At 41.8% G+C, this 18,089-nt stretch overlaps 1 long non-coding RNA gene across 1 annotated transcript; it reads left to right on the forward strand.

Annotated features, from left to right (window-relative positions):
• The first annotated feature begins 10,974 nt into the window (after positions 1-10,974).
• On the forward strand, positions 10,975-15,552 carry LOC143513915 (uncharacterized). Its single transcript, XR_013130727.1, has 5 exons — positions 10,975-11,133; positions 11,883-12,203; positions 12,325-12,404; positions 15,159-15,262; positions 15,465-15,552. It is a non-coding gene; the product is annotated as an uncharacterized LOC143513915 (long non-coding RNA).
• Positions 15,553-18,089: the final 2,537 nt, after the last annotated feature.

Here is an 18,089-nt window from a genome sequence, read left to right on the forward strand (position 1 = left end):
AAAATTGCCTTTGTTTTGGCGATGTCGACGAGTATGGGAACGAACATTTAAATTGATCTTGTTTCTTACACAGACAACTACAGTGATCTCTGCAAGAAGAGACAGGAATTCATAAAGGGTGAGGACATCTGGCAAGAAGCAACCAAGAGGAAGAGTAAGCCAAACAGCAAGTGTAAAGAAGATTATGAAGTTCCATCAATAAAGGTAGGTACCTTGATAAATACCTTGGTATGACACCAGCTGATTATAACTGACATTTCTTTATCATTTCTGGTGTGCATAAAACGTAACTCCATAGTTACATGATTTTTGTTTTGAGTTACACATTTTTTAATCTAGGTATGATCAATCAGTGGTGCAGTCGATTCTGTGAATGCAACAAAATTTTCATTACCAGGGTTGCCAACTCTCACGCATTGAGCGTGAAACACACACATTTGACTGCCTTCACACGCTCTCACGCCACACGGAAAGAGATACTAGATGCTATGAGAGGTATTTTCTGTTGATCAATTCAAGTAGCCTAAAGCATGTTATAAAACAACAGCTTTTAATGAGTAAAGATGCCTATGCTGATATCCCAAACACTGTGGGTGTGCATGTCAGGCATAATGAACTAAACTTAACACAAATGGAAATTTTCATATACTCCCATACTGAACCATTGAAATCTGAAAAAAAAAGAGACTCACAAATCACACAAACAATTGCTGGCAAGGAGGGCTGGGATTTGGCCACACCTGGCTTCAACCTGACATTTAAAGGTTATGGCTAATTCAGTCTCCTCCTGCTTCCTGTTTCTTCCTAATCAGCTCCACTTCAAGACTCACGGCCCGTCCGAAACCGAGTACTACACTACTATATAGTACGCGAGAAGCAGTACGCGAACAACCTAGTACATCCGAAACCACAGTATGCATTAAACCAGTACGCGAAACGTACCCGGATGACGTACTGCATCGGCAGCCATTTTTAAGTACGTGATTGCAGCACACTGTCCTATCCCATGATTCAACTGGAGCAACTGTCCTATCCCATGATTCAACTGGAGCAGCGGAGGAGTTCGAAGTCAGAAAAATAAAATGGCGGAAAGCGGCGAGCCAGCAATTTACAAGTGTAAGTAGATACAAACACAAAATAAAACATTTTTAAAATATGATGATGTGCAAACCAAGTGCAACCCAAGTGCCGTTACAAGTAGTGTCACTGAGAATGAAAAATACAATTTGTTAGATTACATATATATCGTTTTTACATTTTTTATTAACGTAGTTAGCGAGTCCAAGCTGAGGTAATCTTAGCTCGCTAGTTGACCCGTCAAGCTAATACCGATTAACTCGTATATCCGATAACGCGAAAAATGTGCGGTATTAATGTCGGTTTTTAAAAATTTTTTAGTGTTTATTTTTTAGTGTTTTTTTAGTGTAAACACATTTTTTAGTGTTTATGACCATCAGCGAGTCCAAGCTGAGGTAATCTTAGCTCGCTAGTTGACCCGTCAAGCTAATACTTATTGTCGTATCGATTAACTCGCAACAAAATCTGAAGCGCATCCGTCAATTTTAGACCATTTTGCTCGCAATGATTTTAAGACATGACTGACTAAAGCTGGGTGTATACTGTGCGATTTTTGGCCCATTTTCAGCCGATTTTTCACTCGTGTGACTATTTTTGCGATCGGGCCGAGTTTCGGCTCAAGCGTGTCGTGCATCGTATAGTTTACACAGGTAAACGAGGAGCGATTCACACATCACGACCAACTCCCGATCAGAAATCGCAGCGTCGCAAGAATATCAAACATGTTTGAAATTCAATTCACTCCTCGTGAGAGTATCGCACTGTTGAAGCAGCTCCACGACCCGACTCAGTCGTGCAGTTTGAGCTGGAGCTGAGTACACGATTTAAAATATCGTACAGTGTACGCCCAGCTTTAATCTGGTTTACAAGTGGTTTGCAGGTCGAATTCCTTTGTTTATTTTCTTTTATTTTAAACCTTGGTTGTTTGTCATACTGATATAACGACGTTCGTGCATTCACCTCACCTTTTTAGTAATACTATTGAAAGGCTAACCTATTCTTACCATATTCTATACTATAAAAATATATCTAGCTTTGTGATTATTGATTTTTGTAACTTTGCTACACTGATACAGTAACCATCAATTTTAAAGCTATAGTTTATTCTTGCAGGGACTGATGACACCAGGGACCTTATCTGGTGGAGGGTGGCCAATGCGTCCCTCTTCACCGGTAAAAGAAATGCAGCAGTACGAGGTTTTGAGTAAGTAACTTTGGTTAAATTAATACATCTGCATTACAGGTCATGTACACTATTAATTACAAAAGGCTGTATGTAATAGAGATGTAGTATTACCAGTTTTAAGACAGTGTATGCATTTTACTGTAGTTAACGGTTATGTCCATTATCTTGCAGAGCCTTCGTCTTGGAGAAAAAACTGCCAAAGGCAATCTCTCCACTTTATGTTAAAAAAAAGTGGGAGAACTTGAAGCAAAAATATAAAGTAAGTCTCTTCCTGATAGTTTATCAGATTAAAATAATTCAGTGAAGGTTTAGTTATAATACAAGGTGTTGTCCCCCGTTCCCTCTTCCGTGTTTTTATTAATTTTGTAGGAACTGAAGTGCCCCCCCACTGGGGTGAGTACAGAGGGTGGTGTAGCAACAGCAGCATCCTGGAAATGGTATGCTGCCATGAATGAGGCAATAGGAGGGAGGCCATCAATTAGTCCACCCACCCTTATTGCCTCATCTGGCCAGGGTGCTGCTGTTGAGCCACTGCCCTCTGTAAAGGAACCCCTTGCCAAGAAGAGGCGGGGGAATTTAATGGACTATTTGAGGGAGTTGGAAGAGAGGGAAAATGAGAGGGAGAGAGAGGCTGAGGAAAGAGACGAGAGAAGACAGAGAGAGGCTGAGGAGAGGGAGGAAAGAAGATGGAGAGAGGCTGAGGAGAGGGAGGAAAGAAGATTGAGAGAGGCTGAAGAGAGAGAGGAAAGAAGAGAGAGGGAAACAATAGCACGAGAGGAGAAGAGAGATGCAGAAGCTAGAATAAGAGAGGAAAGGAGGGATAGGGAGGCAAGAGAGAGAGGAAAGATTTTTAAATGTATTGGAGATTTTAGCTAAAAAATAAATAGTTGTATATCAGCTTTCAAGTCTTTTGGTGTTATTATATATTGTGAGAATGATGACAGTAATACAACTAATTTGCAACTAGAAATAGTTAGGTTGTAGATTTAATTTAAATATGTTTAGATTTTGTGTGTGCACGCGCACACTTACCCAAGTCTTATACTATAGGTATACTATAGGTAGGGCATAGTTTTCAAGCTTATGCATAAAGGATGTGTGTGACTAGATCTTTTTGTCCCAAACAACTTAATTAATTAAACAAGTTTTAGTCTTCTGATCAGTAGCCACACTGAGTAGAAATTCTCATGTCATAGATCTTTTGAATGTATTGATGGAGCAAGCTTTCTGTTTAAACTTTAATGCTAAATGATATTCATAACCTAAAGGTAATACATCATTTACACCCAACAAGTCTGAGTACAATTTGGAATGATTTTAATTTGGCATCAGTAAGAAAAATGGAGAAACAACTTTTTACATTTCTACAAACATTTCTAAATACAAAGAGGGCCTATACCCACCTAGAGGAAGGTGCATCCTTGGGGATGGGGGTTATCCGTGCATCAGCGCACCAATCCAGCTCCTGACCCCTTATCGAGAGCCTGTGCAGAACCCTGTACAGGCTCGTTTTAACAGCAGACACTCTCGGGCCAGGAACATCATTGAAAGAACATTTGGAATGCTGAAGACCCGCTGGCGATCCATTTTCTTTAAAGCCCTTGAGGTGAGCCCTGTCTTTGCACCAGAGGTTGTGGCATGCTGCGCTGTGCTCCACAACCTCTGCATTGCTCACGGCGACATCATAGACCCAGATATTCCAGAGGCTGATGACGCTGACCCACCAGAGCCTGTTGGCACAGAACAAACATCAGGGGAAGATGCACGAGAGATTCTGGCTGCAGCTGTCTCAGCACCACAACATCGTGTTTTAGCTCTGCACGAGCATGATTGTATATAGGGCTGTTCTTCAGCACCCGTGCGTCGTGTACAGACCCAGGGTAACCAACAAAAATGTCAATAAACCTTCCCTGATGGTCACAGATCGCTTGCAGCTGCACAGAATAAAAAAGCTTCCTGTTCAGGTAGCACTGTGCACTGGCAGATGGGGGTTTTATTCTGATGTGGCACCCGTCGATGGCACCAACTGCCACTTTGAAAGATGCCGATCCAGCCAACTGGGCAAATCCTGCTCCTACCACATCCAGTTCATCACCAGCAGGTAACATAATGACCCTCTTCAAAATGCCACTGACTGCCTTGCTCATTCTGTGCACGATGTCACACACAGAAGATCTTGGGATGGCGAACGCTCGGGAGACCACACGATAGGATGCTGCGTGTGCCAGCCAGTAAAGGAACACCAACAGCTCGATGTCCCTGCTCCACCCATGATCAGTCTCCTGCCTCAGTGCATTACTGAGTGAGGTGATAGTCTCACGGGAGAGTCTGAAATCTGCCCTGAGGTCTCCACCACCGAAATACAGCTGCAAGACGGGCACAGCTGTACTGAGGTGACAATACGTCAGGCTCCCATCCTGTAAATCAATGCACATAGTTTAATTAATTATTGATATAATAATACTTTATTTATTTATTTGATCCAATTAGAATTTGGTTTTTTATTTACTGTAAAATAAATTAATTGAATAAATATTTTTGTGAAAGTTGTTTGACTATACATTATTTCATAATCATGAGCACAAAGAATGTTTTTTGCTCCGCAGTATTCAAACCAGATATTTACCACTACGCTCGAAGCTCCACTAACTCTAGCTCCACAACAGGGCTAATCGCGGCGGCGGCGAACGTAAGTTGTTTGGGGGGGGCTTAGGTGGCGAACGTAACACTTGTAACGGAGTGGTTTTTCAATAGCACTGAAATAAATGCTCCGGTTTAAAATAAATTCTCCCGTCACAATAAAAAAATATTTGTAACAATTTATTCTGGGTCCGGATGGGATGGCATTTGTGTCCGTTGGTTGTGGACCATGGAAATAGAAATTTGCAGAGTTAATCAGGAATGAGATTGGGTCCGGACAGGACTGCGTTCGGGTCCGGATCCGGACCGCCTGTTAGTGACCTCTGGTCTAGAAATATAACTTGAAGCTGTATTTTAATCATCTTATTATTAAGATGTCATTGATTTGTGCTGTCCAATCAGTAATATAGCACAAATATGTATGTAGTAAGTGCCGGCTACGATTGCTAAAGACGATAGCGGTACTTACATTTCTCCTGAGGTAAATGATCAAATTCCTGAGGAATCTTCTCCGAGCTACTACTCAACGCCGTCTTGCAGAGAATACCATCGCTCTTGACGAGGTAAATGTAAAATGAAATGTAAATGAATAAAATGTAAATGAAGCAAATCGAATGTAAATCGCCAACAGACCATAAACTAGAAAACTGTCAAATGGGGCTTTTAATTTAGTAGCGTAACGTCATAGGTCATGTGACGGGTAAGATGGCGGACGTAGTATGTCCGAAGTTGGATGCATACTGACCAATCGCGTACTTAAATAACGTACTGCTTTGACGGTTGGGAAGAACGTACTGCACCGAAATCTAGAACGTACTGCTTAAGTACGCGATTTCGGACGCAACTTCAGTCTTCATAGCAAAAATGACTAATTTAATGTTTTAAAATAGTCTCAAAACACAGTAATGACACAAAGCTTTTGTTGCCTTGTTTATATTCCCTTTACAGAGCTTCCAGCAGTAGTGACAACACTAAGAGATCTTGGGAAAAAAATCACAGTTCAGATCTCAACACCGACACCAGACCGACAAGTTTGTTCACCCGCCTCTCCTGATGTGTTGTCTGACCCTGATATGGTAAGTACCTCAAAATGCATTGATAGTGTATGTGTTTATCCATGTGGGGAAAGATTTGCTATATAATTTCCCTCTACACCTTGTGATTGTATACATAATTAGAAAGCATATTCATCAACTTTGTACATAGTTGGATAGGATGTACATAGGATATATACAAATCATGATGGATTTGGAAATGCTGTGATGATGCCCCCAAATTTCTCATGTTATGTAGTTACTCTATAGACTATAGGCCTATGCATATCCACTGTACTGATGAATAGATAGATTTAGAAAGAATTTATGTAATTGTTTCATCACTATTTGGTGAGTAATCTTCAGATGTTTTGCAGGTACTTCTTACGCCAGGTTGTGACGTAAAAGTCCCAAGACTAAAGCTGAAGTCTCTGCAGACTGCAAGTTCAGCATTGTACATTGGGGATCTTGCGGTGCTCATCAATGGTAAAGACATGCTGTCCAACTCAAGGGAGACAGTCAGGGGCCCACAAAGATGTGGAATCAAAGCCACAACTGGATAACACCAAGCTTGATGCTATATTTGGTAAGTGCATTTAATTTAAGGCAAAACTGGAATAATAAGTCACCGCCAGCACGTTTACCTTGTTTTGCCACTCAATTACCACTCTGTCTTATTCAGTCTAACTGACTTGGGTGTGATGTGTGTGCAATCCCTTTATAACAGTTTTTGCTGATTACATTCAGAAATTCCTTCCAACATTACAGATGCCACAGCCTGTGTGGTAGCACTTGATAGATTCTTTTGAGGAAGTGGTGAATTTACTGCTTATTATATCCATTTCAAATGTAGACGCATGTGCTTAAGCTTGTGCATGGGCTCAGACACAGGAAAACAAAATAAACACAAAGCATTTAGTCCAGCATGTGTATATGCAAAAAAAATAATTTGCAATGAGACAGCAATGTAAATATTCTGGGGAATGAAGGACTGCAACATTGATGTGGTTGCTGTCATGGAGCCATTAAATGACTTGACTATACATCTCATCTGACAATCTGAGATTTGTGCAATATGTGCACATGCAAACAGAAAAGAACAAAACACTGTGCTTGATTTGTTGTGCAATGGCATTAGCTCAAGTTTATCAATCCCATGTCAGACGTAACAGGTCATGCATTAAGTCAATCTTCTGTGAGTTGATGAATTAAGAAAGAACATGGAGAAAAACAGAAAAGACAAATGAACAGCACAATCAGTTCTATGAGTACACCTTACACCTGCCAAGAAAACCTGAAACTCCAGAGTGCTGTGTATGCATGTGGGCTGTATCAGATGGCTGGACATCCTCCATATTGGTTTGTGTACATAAAACACATCAAGTGTCTATGACTGAACAAAGACATTACGTCTGATAAAGGGAGACAATATTTTTTGCAAGATGTAGTTTTTTTTTAGTTTCCAGCAAATACAATTACATATCTGCGTAGGCTTAGCCATGGTGTAGTCCCATTGGTGGAAGGAATAGCATGGCCATAATCATTCTCGGTGTTAAATTAGCGAACACGGTTCAATCCACCTAAAGAGAAAAAGGAAAACAAAACATGGCACCTGTGCATGTAACAACCCCCCCTCTCCCACCACCAAAAAAAGGCATGAAGATACCACCTTTGGCAACTACCTGTCCCACAGTCTACAGCATGGGAAAATTGTCAGCTATGACATTAACCATCCCTTTCTTATGGCAAATCTTCACATAATGTTGAACCACTGCATCAGCTGGTAATTTTGGTTGTACATCCTGGACAGTTGATTGTCAGTAAACACAAAAACAGGATGAGGACAGAATACCAATGCCAAAGTTTCCTTCTCTATAGTAGAGTCATTCTGCTGACATTAAACTTGCAAGAATAATAACATTGAATGTCAGATTCCAGATTCTTCCTGAAGAACAGCTCCAGAACCAGAAGCACTAGTGTCCACTTCAATTAGTATAAAAGGCTGAGCGAGACTAGGAGCAGCAATATATATATATATATATATATATATATATATATTGTATATACAGTATATCCGCACATAAATACGCTACAGATTATATTGTTGATTTATCGCCTATGCATAAATAAGAGCTAGACTTTAATTATCCATCACAGCAAATGGCACGGCATTATCTATGTCCAAAGCCACACTGGCACAAGGGTGTTATTTTAAATTAAATACACACTGGCTATAGTGAAAGTCATGGACTCCTCCATGGATCACCACCTCATCATGGTGGAGGGGTTTGCGTGCCTACATGATCCTAGGAGCTAGGTTGTCGAGGGCAATGCCCCTGGTAGGGTCTCCCAAGGCAAATTGGTCCTAGGTGATGGGCCAGACAAAGAGTGGTCCAAAAACCCCTATGGAACTCAAATAACAGGACCCAGTTATCCTCGTCCGGATCAGGGTTATCGAGGTCTCACCTGGAGCCAGGCCTGGGGGAGGGGCTCCTTGCCAAGCACCTGGTGGCTGGGTTTCTACGCATGGGACCCGGTCGAGCACAGCCCGAAAGAGATACATGAGTTCACTCACCCATGAGCCCACCACCCATGGGGAGAGGTAGTAGTAGGGATTCAGTGAATGGTGGATTGGCCGGTGGCCGAAAGCGGGGGCCTTGGCATACCGATCCTGTTACTGAAGCTGGCTCTTGGGACATGGAACAAAATCTCTCTGGTTGGGAAGGAGCCTGAGCTGGTGTGCGAGGCTGAGAGATACCAACTAGATATTATTGGGCTCATCTCGACACACGGTTTGGGTTCTGGAACTAATCCTCTTTAGAGAGGCTGGACTTTATTCTTTTCTGGAGTTTCCCAGAATGAAAGGCGGAGGGCTGCAGTGGGCTTACTCATAGGTCCCCGGCTCACTGGCTGTGTTGGGGTTTTCCCCAGTAAACAAGAGGGTTGCTTCCCTGCGCCTTCGGGTTGGGGAACGGGCTCTGACTGTTTGTGCTTATGCACCAATGTCATTTTAGAGTACCCGGCCTTCTCTGGGCTCTCCCTTAGATACAAGGTACGGAGCATGGTCATCTGGGAGAGGCTCGGAGTAGAGTCGCTGCTCCTCCATGTAGAGAGGAACCAGCTCAGGTGGTTTGGGATCCAGTCCCTAGGGAGGCGCTTCAAGCATGTCCAACTGGGAGGAGACCCCGGGGAAGACCCAGGACACGCTGGAGAGATTCTCTCAGCTGTCCTGGGAACACCTTGATATTCTCCCAGAGGAGCTAGAAGAGGTGGCTGGGGAGAGGGAAACCTGGGCCTCTTTGCTTAGGCTACTGCCCCCGCGACCCGAACCCGGATAAAGCTGATGACAATGGATCGATGGATGGGCTACACCGAAGTTCACCTCTGACCACATGACTTCGCAGGATTACAGCAGTATTATGTCTAAATATCTAGTTAGGACAAAACTAGAGTGCTCAATGAACCAAGTTATAATCACTGTAACTTCCAAATATCATCTGTAGTGTCTTTATGCGTGTGCAAACGAGGGGAGTAGGATTCTGCCGAGGAGTCGGAATTCGGCACAACACCTGTGCCATTGACCTGCCCAACCTGTGGTTAGAGTTACCAGTGACTGGCTCCGCCCTTCTACTCTGGCCTTTTCATTGAAAAAAAAAACATTTTTAAATGATCAGTAACTTATTTTGTATTGCAAGTATGGATGTGCTACAAATGTACTGTACAATAATGTATAATACATTAAATACATTTGGGGGAATTAAGTGCTTCATTCATTCCCCCTTCGTTGTAAACGCGATTCGTCAGGGCTCAAGATTTCATCTGCCGCCAAATTTGATCACTCTAAGAAAATATAGAAACTTTGATGAAGAGCGTGCTAAGATGGCTGGCTAGCTAGTCACATTGTGTATCTTATGTGTAATTTTTCAATCACAGAACCAATGGACTGCCTACAGTAGTGAAATCTATGTTTGCACTAGTGTTAGTTCACCAGTAGCTAACATAAGCTAGTACACTAGCTAGCTAGATAACTTCGTGTTATCTAGCTAATTTAGCGAACGTTCTGGTGAATTTAACTAGCTAGCATTGGCTAACTTACCAACTTGTTTAACTAACTTCAGTGTCTTGCTAATGGTATAGACTAGCTGGTGTGTATTAAGTCAAAGTTATTTAAAGAGCGCTTTTCACATCAACTGTTGTCACAAATCAGCTGTTAAGTCAGAGTTGTAGAGGTGGTTCTGGAGAAGCTAAGACGAGCTTGTTTTACAACTACAAAGTTTAGACAGTTGTAATCTGTTACTTTTCCATTGGATACCTGGAATGATTTCTAGAAAAAATAAAAAATTGTTTTGTTTTTTAATACTGTTAGTTAAATATTACTGTTTTTGAACAAGACTTTAGTCTAATGTTGCATACTGTACATTTTACCTTTTGTCGTGGGTTCGATTCCCAGACCTGAGGCCATGACTGAGGTGCCCTTGAGCAAGGCACCTAACCCAAACTGCTCCCGGGCGCCGGGCTAGGGCTGCCCACCACTCTGGACACGTGTGATCCACAGCCCCCTAGTAATCACTAGTGTGTTCTAACTGCACAGATGGGTAAAAAGCGGAGGACAAATTTCGATTGCGGTGTTAAAAAAAATCACAATTGACAAAATATAGCACATCCACATCTCCTAAACAGAATGGATATGTGTTTGCTCATGTATGAAGGTATTTATAGCTTTTTTAAAATACTTTGGGAACAATATTTAAAATTATAGTCTAAAAAGGAGTAACCAGTGCCCGGTTCATCATGTGTAAAAAATTTGAGTGAAAAATTTGCACAGATGATTGAAAAAAAAAAAAGTAGTATTAATATTTTCTTCCCCATTTAAATTTCGATGGTTTTAATAGTGTACCGAGATATGTCACATACTAATGAAATGTCAAACCAATGAATGCTGTTCTACAGAAAAGCAACAAAGTGGGTGTGGAGAATGAGGTAGAAGAAGGAGACAAAGAAGACAATATGGTGGAGATGCATGAAGTTATCCTCCAAAGTGTCTGACAGTCATGTGTCATCTGAGGGTCACTCCATGAATGTCACCTCATACACCTCTTCGTCTGAGGAACACTTAACCCACACTGCTCCTACCTCTCGTCCTGTGGATATTTCCAACAATACCTTACCTACTCATTCCTGGCCCTCAGCTCCCAGGTATGAAAAGTATCTCAGCCTTATGAATTGTGTAGTCACATGAATATGGTAATTTTTTCCCCACTCATAAATAATGAGAAACTGAAAAAATTTAAAACCAACAAAAAATTTCTCTTCTGTCTAATGATAGGTAAGTGAACATTTTGTGTACAACACAAACTCCATGTTCATCTCACACTTCTTCACTCTCATTAAGATTGGTGGCAGTTCAGGTGCATACAGAAGCTTATGTGCAAACTAAATTTGTCACAACCACACATCATGAGGGAAAGGAGGACTGAGAGTGGCCAGGGTGAGGGCCAAGGCCACACCCCCACTGTTTCAGCCGTCAGATACACCGGCATCCAAAAGCTCGGGTAATGACAGAACACAGTGTTTTACCACGCAGCCTATTTAACATTACATAATTATACAACTTACACAGATGAAGCGGTCTTAATATCTAATACAAAATCACACAGAATACTAAATCTATTTTTAAAAAGGTCTCTTAGGTTTCCCAACATTGGGAATACCTGCTATATGAACGCCACTCTTCAGTGCCTACTGAGTCTCTCCTGCTTTTGGAGCCCCATCAGAGCTCAGTGGTCTAGTTGGACTGATCCATCCAGCTGCCAGATGATGGTTTCTATCCGAACCAGAGGATTTATGTGTCTAAATAAACTTTTAAAATACGAGTGCTTAGGGGGTTGCTGTGATGTTGAGAGATATAAATCACATTGCTCTTCCTGTTGCTGTGTGTTTTACAGATCTGCATCAGGCCAGGCTCATCACTCAAAGCTCTACACAGAAGATGCAGTTCCTGGGAGCCCTGAATGCCTGTGTTTCAGTCTGGTGCCCTGTGTTTGGAGAATACTGTGAACAGGTCCAGCTACATAGCCCTCTGAGCCATTAAAAACACATCAGTACCACATGCAAGACCTGCACACAGTCTTTTGTTTTTTCACTGTGCTGCTGCTGAAGTCCAGGAGCAGAGCTGTGGACTGCAGAGTGCAACTGTGGAGAACTACAATCACCTCTCTGTTAACCTGAGCTCTACCATGACTGACAGCCTACACAGTTACTTCAAGGTCCGCCAGCTCACACTTTTACTGGATAACACTTTTATTGCCATTTTATTATATTTGAGCAAGAGTACCGTTATGGCATGCTGCCATTCAAATTTGTCACTCTCAAAAAATCTATTTTCAGCCAACAGTTTTGGAGTTTTACTGTGAATGTGGTCAAGGCAGCGAGGCACATGAAGTGATGGAGTTCTCCTCACTCCCACAGTGAGTCTCACCTTATGCAAATGAGCAGAAACAATGATTTTTAAACCAGTCCAACTCGCACACACCTCAAGTCCTTAAGTAGTTTTCTCTTTGGAACGGAGTTCTGATCCTAAACATGAAGCGGTTTGACATGCTGGGCCAAAAGCTAAGAAACTTGGACATCCCAGTAGAGCTGGACCTCTCTGTCCTTCCTGGGGTGTCTGCACTCGGGCAGCAGTTAAGGTGAGCTCATACAACAGGCTGACAAATCTCCTCTCTGTCCACCCTCACACATTTAGCAGAGAAGGACAGGTAGAGAAAGGACAGCATGTCAGCCCACTGGTGAGGAGAGATAGAGATCAAAAGAGAGGCCGAGACAGACAGATAGATATGAGAAAGCGCTATATCAACGATCTCTGATGCATTTTCATTTGGATCATATGAAAAAAACGCATGTATGTGTTGTTTACAGGAATGTGTTTCCACTAGAGCTGCCATGATTAGTCGACTAATCACGATTATGTCGACGACTAATTTAATAGTCGATGCGTCGTTTTTTTTTTTTCTCTCCATACTGCTGCAGTCGCGTCTGCCTTTCTGTCCCTAACGCACATGCGCAGTAGTGGAAACCGAGGTAGACAGTGGACGATATCCCAGGACATTATACAGACTGGTATCATGGCTACCCGGCTACGGAACTCTAAAGTGTGGGATCATTTTCCGTAACCGGGTTCCGAAACGCGTGCAATATCTGCAAGGCAGAACTTTCCTTCCACGGCAGCACAACCGCCATGTACGAGCACCTGAAGCATGTTGTGGCTTATTATGACAATGATGAAGAGGGACCGTCATCTCTGTAATCTAAATTGCTAGGTTAGCTGCTAACGTTACCGTAAACAGAGCGCTAACTTTGTACTTACTTATCGTGGTAACTGTAAAAGATAACATTAGTGATGGCGATTTGTTTCATTAGCCTTAGCACGCATTCGTGTGTTTTCTGTAACGTCAGTGAGACCAAAACTTTATTTTTGTGAATAATTCCTTCGTTTCAGGTACCTACCTAATTTGATTTATATGTAGCTACGTTTGATGCCAGAGACAAATGAAAGAAAGAAAAACCTAAAAAAAAAAAATTCTTTATTATTGTATTTATTTTTGCGTTGTTTAAGTCAGTGCCTTATACTTATTTTAATAATTGTTGCAACAAGTTGCATATTTCATTAAAGGTTTAATGAACTATGATCTTAATTGTTTTTATTTTTAGCTGAAATCTAATGATGATTATATAATAGCAGTTGCATTCTAGTGTGATAAGCTGTATGTTTTATATTCAATTAACGCACGATCCGATTAGTCGACTAATCATAAAAATTAATAGGTGATTAGTCGACTATAAAAATAATCGTTTGTGGCAGCCCTAGTTTCCACACAGCTCAATGCTGTGGTGTCTTATTTGGGTGTCCGCACGGACAGTGGTGAGAAGTCTGACATTATTCACACCCATGCAGTAGAAACTATAAAATGACTGCGGACCTCTTGCTACCCCGTCAGGGCACTACATCAGCTACGTAGCTGAGGAGGAAAGAGAGAGCTGGCTGTCATTCAGTCAGGCCCTTCGACAGGGGGGGACAACCGGGTCTGTTGTCCCGGGCCCTAGGGCCAGGGGGGCCCATCAAAGAGCCCAGCAATTTATTTTTTATTTAAAGTCTATAATTTTTAAATAATCTTGAAATCTTTCATTAATATAAAATTATGTACTCATAATAAGCTCAATGGCTCAAATATATATGTTTTTTACCTATCTGCATATTTTCCATTAAGTGCATACACCCCCGCCTCCCACTGGAAAATGGTTTGATCCAGCACCGACTGTAGCCGGCCGGTATCCGCCCAACAGCGGGAAATACAGTGGTGGATAGTTAAAGTAAATACAGAAATCTGGAGCGCAGAAAAGAAAGGAAAAACATTTACCTGACGAATTTTAAAGTTGCATTGTGTTCCAGGTTTGAAAAGTGCTGGAATTTAGGGTAAAGTACTTGAAAATGCTTGAAATTGTAACTACTTCGTTTCACAACAAATAGCTGTCTGACTGAACAGTTCTCGTGAAGACGTTAAGATTGGGCGTTTTGAAAATAAACCATTAAATAATGTGATAAAAAGCGAATTATTTCGAATCATTTCGAGTATATGTATAAATATTTAACTTAATGAAGTTTAACGTGCTGGAAAATATTGAAATGGACCTTTAAAGTGACGTACACGTGCTTTAATTCCACCTTTTATATATATATATATATATATATATATATATATATATATATATATATGTGTGTGTGTATGAACCCTACAAACATGACTTTGTTCATTGCGCTGAAGCGCGGCACGCGCGAAGTTACAAAATTCGAGAGGTGCACGACCTCGCGAACCGACTGCGCGCGAGGCCCTCGCGCATGGGCGGAGCCACTGCGATTACGTCATTTTCGCGCAAACCCTCGTGCCGCTGGCGCTGGGGGGGGGGGGGGGGGGGGGGGGGGGGGGTGGTGGGGTCACATGAATCTTTCTTGTCCCGGGCCCCAGCAAGACTGTCAACGGGCCTGCATTCAGTGGTTCAAAAGTTGCAAGAACGACTGAGGCAGCCATCCTTAACATGCAGGTCAAGAACAGCCTACCTGCTCTTCTATGGGCAAAGGTATCAGCTCACCTTCTAACTCAGGTACATTTACTGAAATGCAATAGGCTGAATTCCAACTGCTCCTGTTTTGCTGTTGTGTCCAGTGTGGCTGGAGAGGGGAACATGGTCCCATGGAAGGTGGACCAGGAGGAGGCAGCAGTATCCCCCCAATCCCAACACCATGTCAGGTCCAAGTCAGGATACACATGTAAGAATCTATTGGCATACTTCATAAGACAGGGTACGCATCTACTCAGACCAATTCGGGGAAAATGGGATAAATTGGCTGACAGGATGGTGCTCTGCAAACAACCTGCCACTGAACACTAGGAAAACAAAATAATTAATTCTGGACTTCAGAAAGGGCAGGGCTGACCTTGCCCCGCTTCACATAAACGTGTGTCCATCAGGTTCCTGGGTGTGCAGATCTCCTGGTCTACAAATACAACAGTAGTGGTGAAGAAAGCTCTGCAGCAACTCCACTTCCTGAGGGTTCTCAAGAGAAACAAGCTGGAGAACAAGCTGCTGGTGCTATTGTAGAGATCCATCATTGACAGCATTCTTGTGTACGACATCATGGCATGGTATGGGGGGTGCTCAGCAGCAGACAAAAAAAAAAAAAAGCACTGTAGAGTGTGATCAATACAGCCCAGGGGACCACTGGCTGTCCGCTGCCCAGCCTGGATGACATTTCCACCTCTCGCTACCTCAGCAGAGATGTCAGTATCGATCAAGGATACATCTCACATTCTGCATTCTGGAACCCAGTTTAAATGGCAGCAAAAAGCATGAGCTCCTAAACTAAAACAAACATTTAAGGTATTTTCACCTAGAGAAATTTGAAATATAATCTATTGATGAGATAAAAGGATAGAAGAAACACCAGAGCATCTTCTGAGAACAAAACCGAAAGTTTATTTTAACTTAACGCAGCGGCTCTGCGTTTCTAAAGGCAACAAAGTAGCATCGACCGGACAGTTGTTAGCAAGCGCTAACAACAAAACAACAAAATAATGGTGCTGATATATACAACTGACAGATAGACAGTTAAGGACATCACCCAAAAATGGAAAAAAAAAAAAAAAAAAACGATTTTCAACGGCCATTCGCTAAGTAGAACTTACTTCCCTACCCAGCTAAGTAAAACTTACTTCCCTACCTACCAAACCATTGAGACTGTGTCTGTTAACCGTGGCAGATATAGGAATAACAGGGCGATATGTTTTATTATATATATATATATATATATATATATATATATATATATATATATATATATATATATATATATATATTTTAATCAACATGAAGTGAGCAGCAATATTAAGCTAAGGCTAGGACTTACGGCAAGAGACCAAAACGAATCAGCAGTGATCCGTTTCACCAAGCTTCCTTAAGAAGCCCTAGAAACGGCTGAAATCACAGCTGATTGCGCCCAGCAATCAAGCAGGCACTGAACCTCAGATTCCAGGAAACCTCACTAGTAATGCCTTTATTGATTTCTTTGATAATAAAATAGAGAATATTAGACAAAATAAAACCTTTTATAGATAATCCAACTGGTATGTCATCTGGTTTGGTCAACATTGAACTAAATTTTGCATTAAAAGAAACGCTTTGAGCTTTTCATCCACTCCCACAAATCAGTATTGGACAAAATAATTTCATCATTAAATTGTACTACTTGCACACTAGATTCGGTTCCCTCAAAATGTAACGCGGAGGGGTGTACAGACCGGTACATACTGCGTAAGAAAATGAAAAACTGAACCCAAATGCCGTTAGAAACCAATAGGGATAAATGCTTATAACTAGGACTGTGTGTATGAAATACATAAGCAAACAAACAGAAAGCAGAACAGAAAATCACTCTGCACACAAACGAAAGCAAAACGTAACTCAAAAGGACGTGGAAAGCTCAACGCGTAAAAATAAAGCACAACCGTAGAACACGGGGGAAAAAACCAACAGAAAACCCTTCCCAAAATAAAAGTAAAATGGATAGGAAGAAAACAGTAGGGGGAAAACTTGAAATTGGCTAGAAAGTAGCACAGGAGATAGAGACTCGAATAAGTGAAGGACAAGCAAGAGAGAAAGGTGGCAAGACACGTTGCAAATGAATGCAACAAGCAGTAAATGCAGGGAAATGCTGAAAGCGTGACGGCATAAGACTAAAACGAATCAGCAGTGATCCGATTCATAAAGCTTCCTTAAGAAGCCCTAGAAAGGGCTGAAACGGATCACCGCTGATTCATTTTGGTCTCGTGGGTTCAATTCCCAGGCCTGAGGCCAGGACTGAGGTGCCCTTGAGCAAGGCACCTAACCCAAACTGCTCCCCGGGCACCGGGCTAGGGCTGCCCATCGCTCTGGGCATGTGTGCACCACAGCCCCCTAGTAATCACTAGTGTGTGTGTTCGTGTGTGCGTGTGTTCTAATTGCACAGATGAGTAAATGCGGAGGACAAATTTTGATTGTGGTAAAAAAAAAAAAAAAAAAAAAAAAAAAAAAAAAAATATATCACAATTGACAAATATGGCACATTTCATTTCATAGGCACAGGAGGAAAATAAAGGCAACAAAAAGAACGCGGAAAAAATACAACACGTGAAAACGAAATTAAAGACACCAGGGGAAGTCACTGACAGCAGGTAAACCCCGCGACAAAACCCTTCCCAAAATAAAAGATAAACTGATAGGAAGTAAAAAAGTAAAAAGCTGGAGGAAAACTTGAGGGAGGCCAGTAAGCGGCGCAGGAAATAGACACTTGAATAAGTAATAGTGAAAAGTCGGCTTGTCCTGATCCGATATTTGGATCGGATCAGCCGCCGATATTTGCAAAAAATGCATATCGTTTCGGCAGGCATGAGAAAATGCAGATCCAGACTTTTTTTTTTTTTAAGTCTGATCTGGGTTTTCTAGTGCACCCATATAGATAATCCATTCCAGTTTTTGCTGTGTTTGCACACAGCATTTTCCAGCACACATTCAGCAGACGAGCATAGCATCTCCCCAATTTTGCTCAGTGGCATTTCCTA

Source organism: Brachyhypopomus gauderio, chromosome 5 (genome assembly GCF_052324685.1).
Source record: "Brachyhypopomus gauderio isolate BG-103 chromosome 5, BGAUD_0.2, whole genome shotgun sequence".
NCBI classification, from domain to species: Eukaryota; Metazoa; Chordata; class Actinopteri; order Gymnotiformes; family Hypopomidae; genus Brachyhypopomus; species Brachyhypopomus gauderio.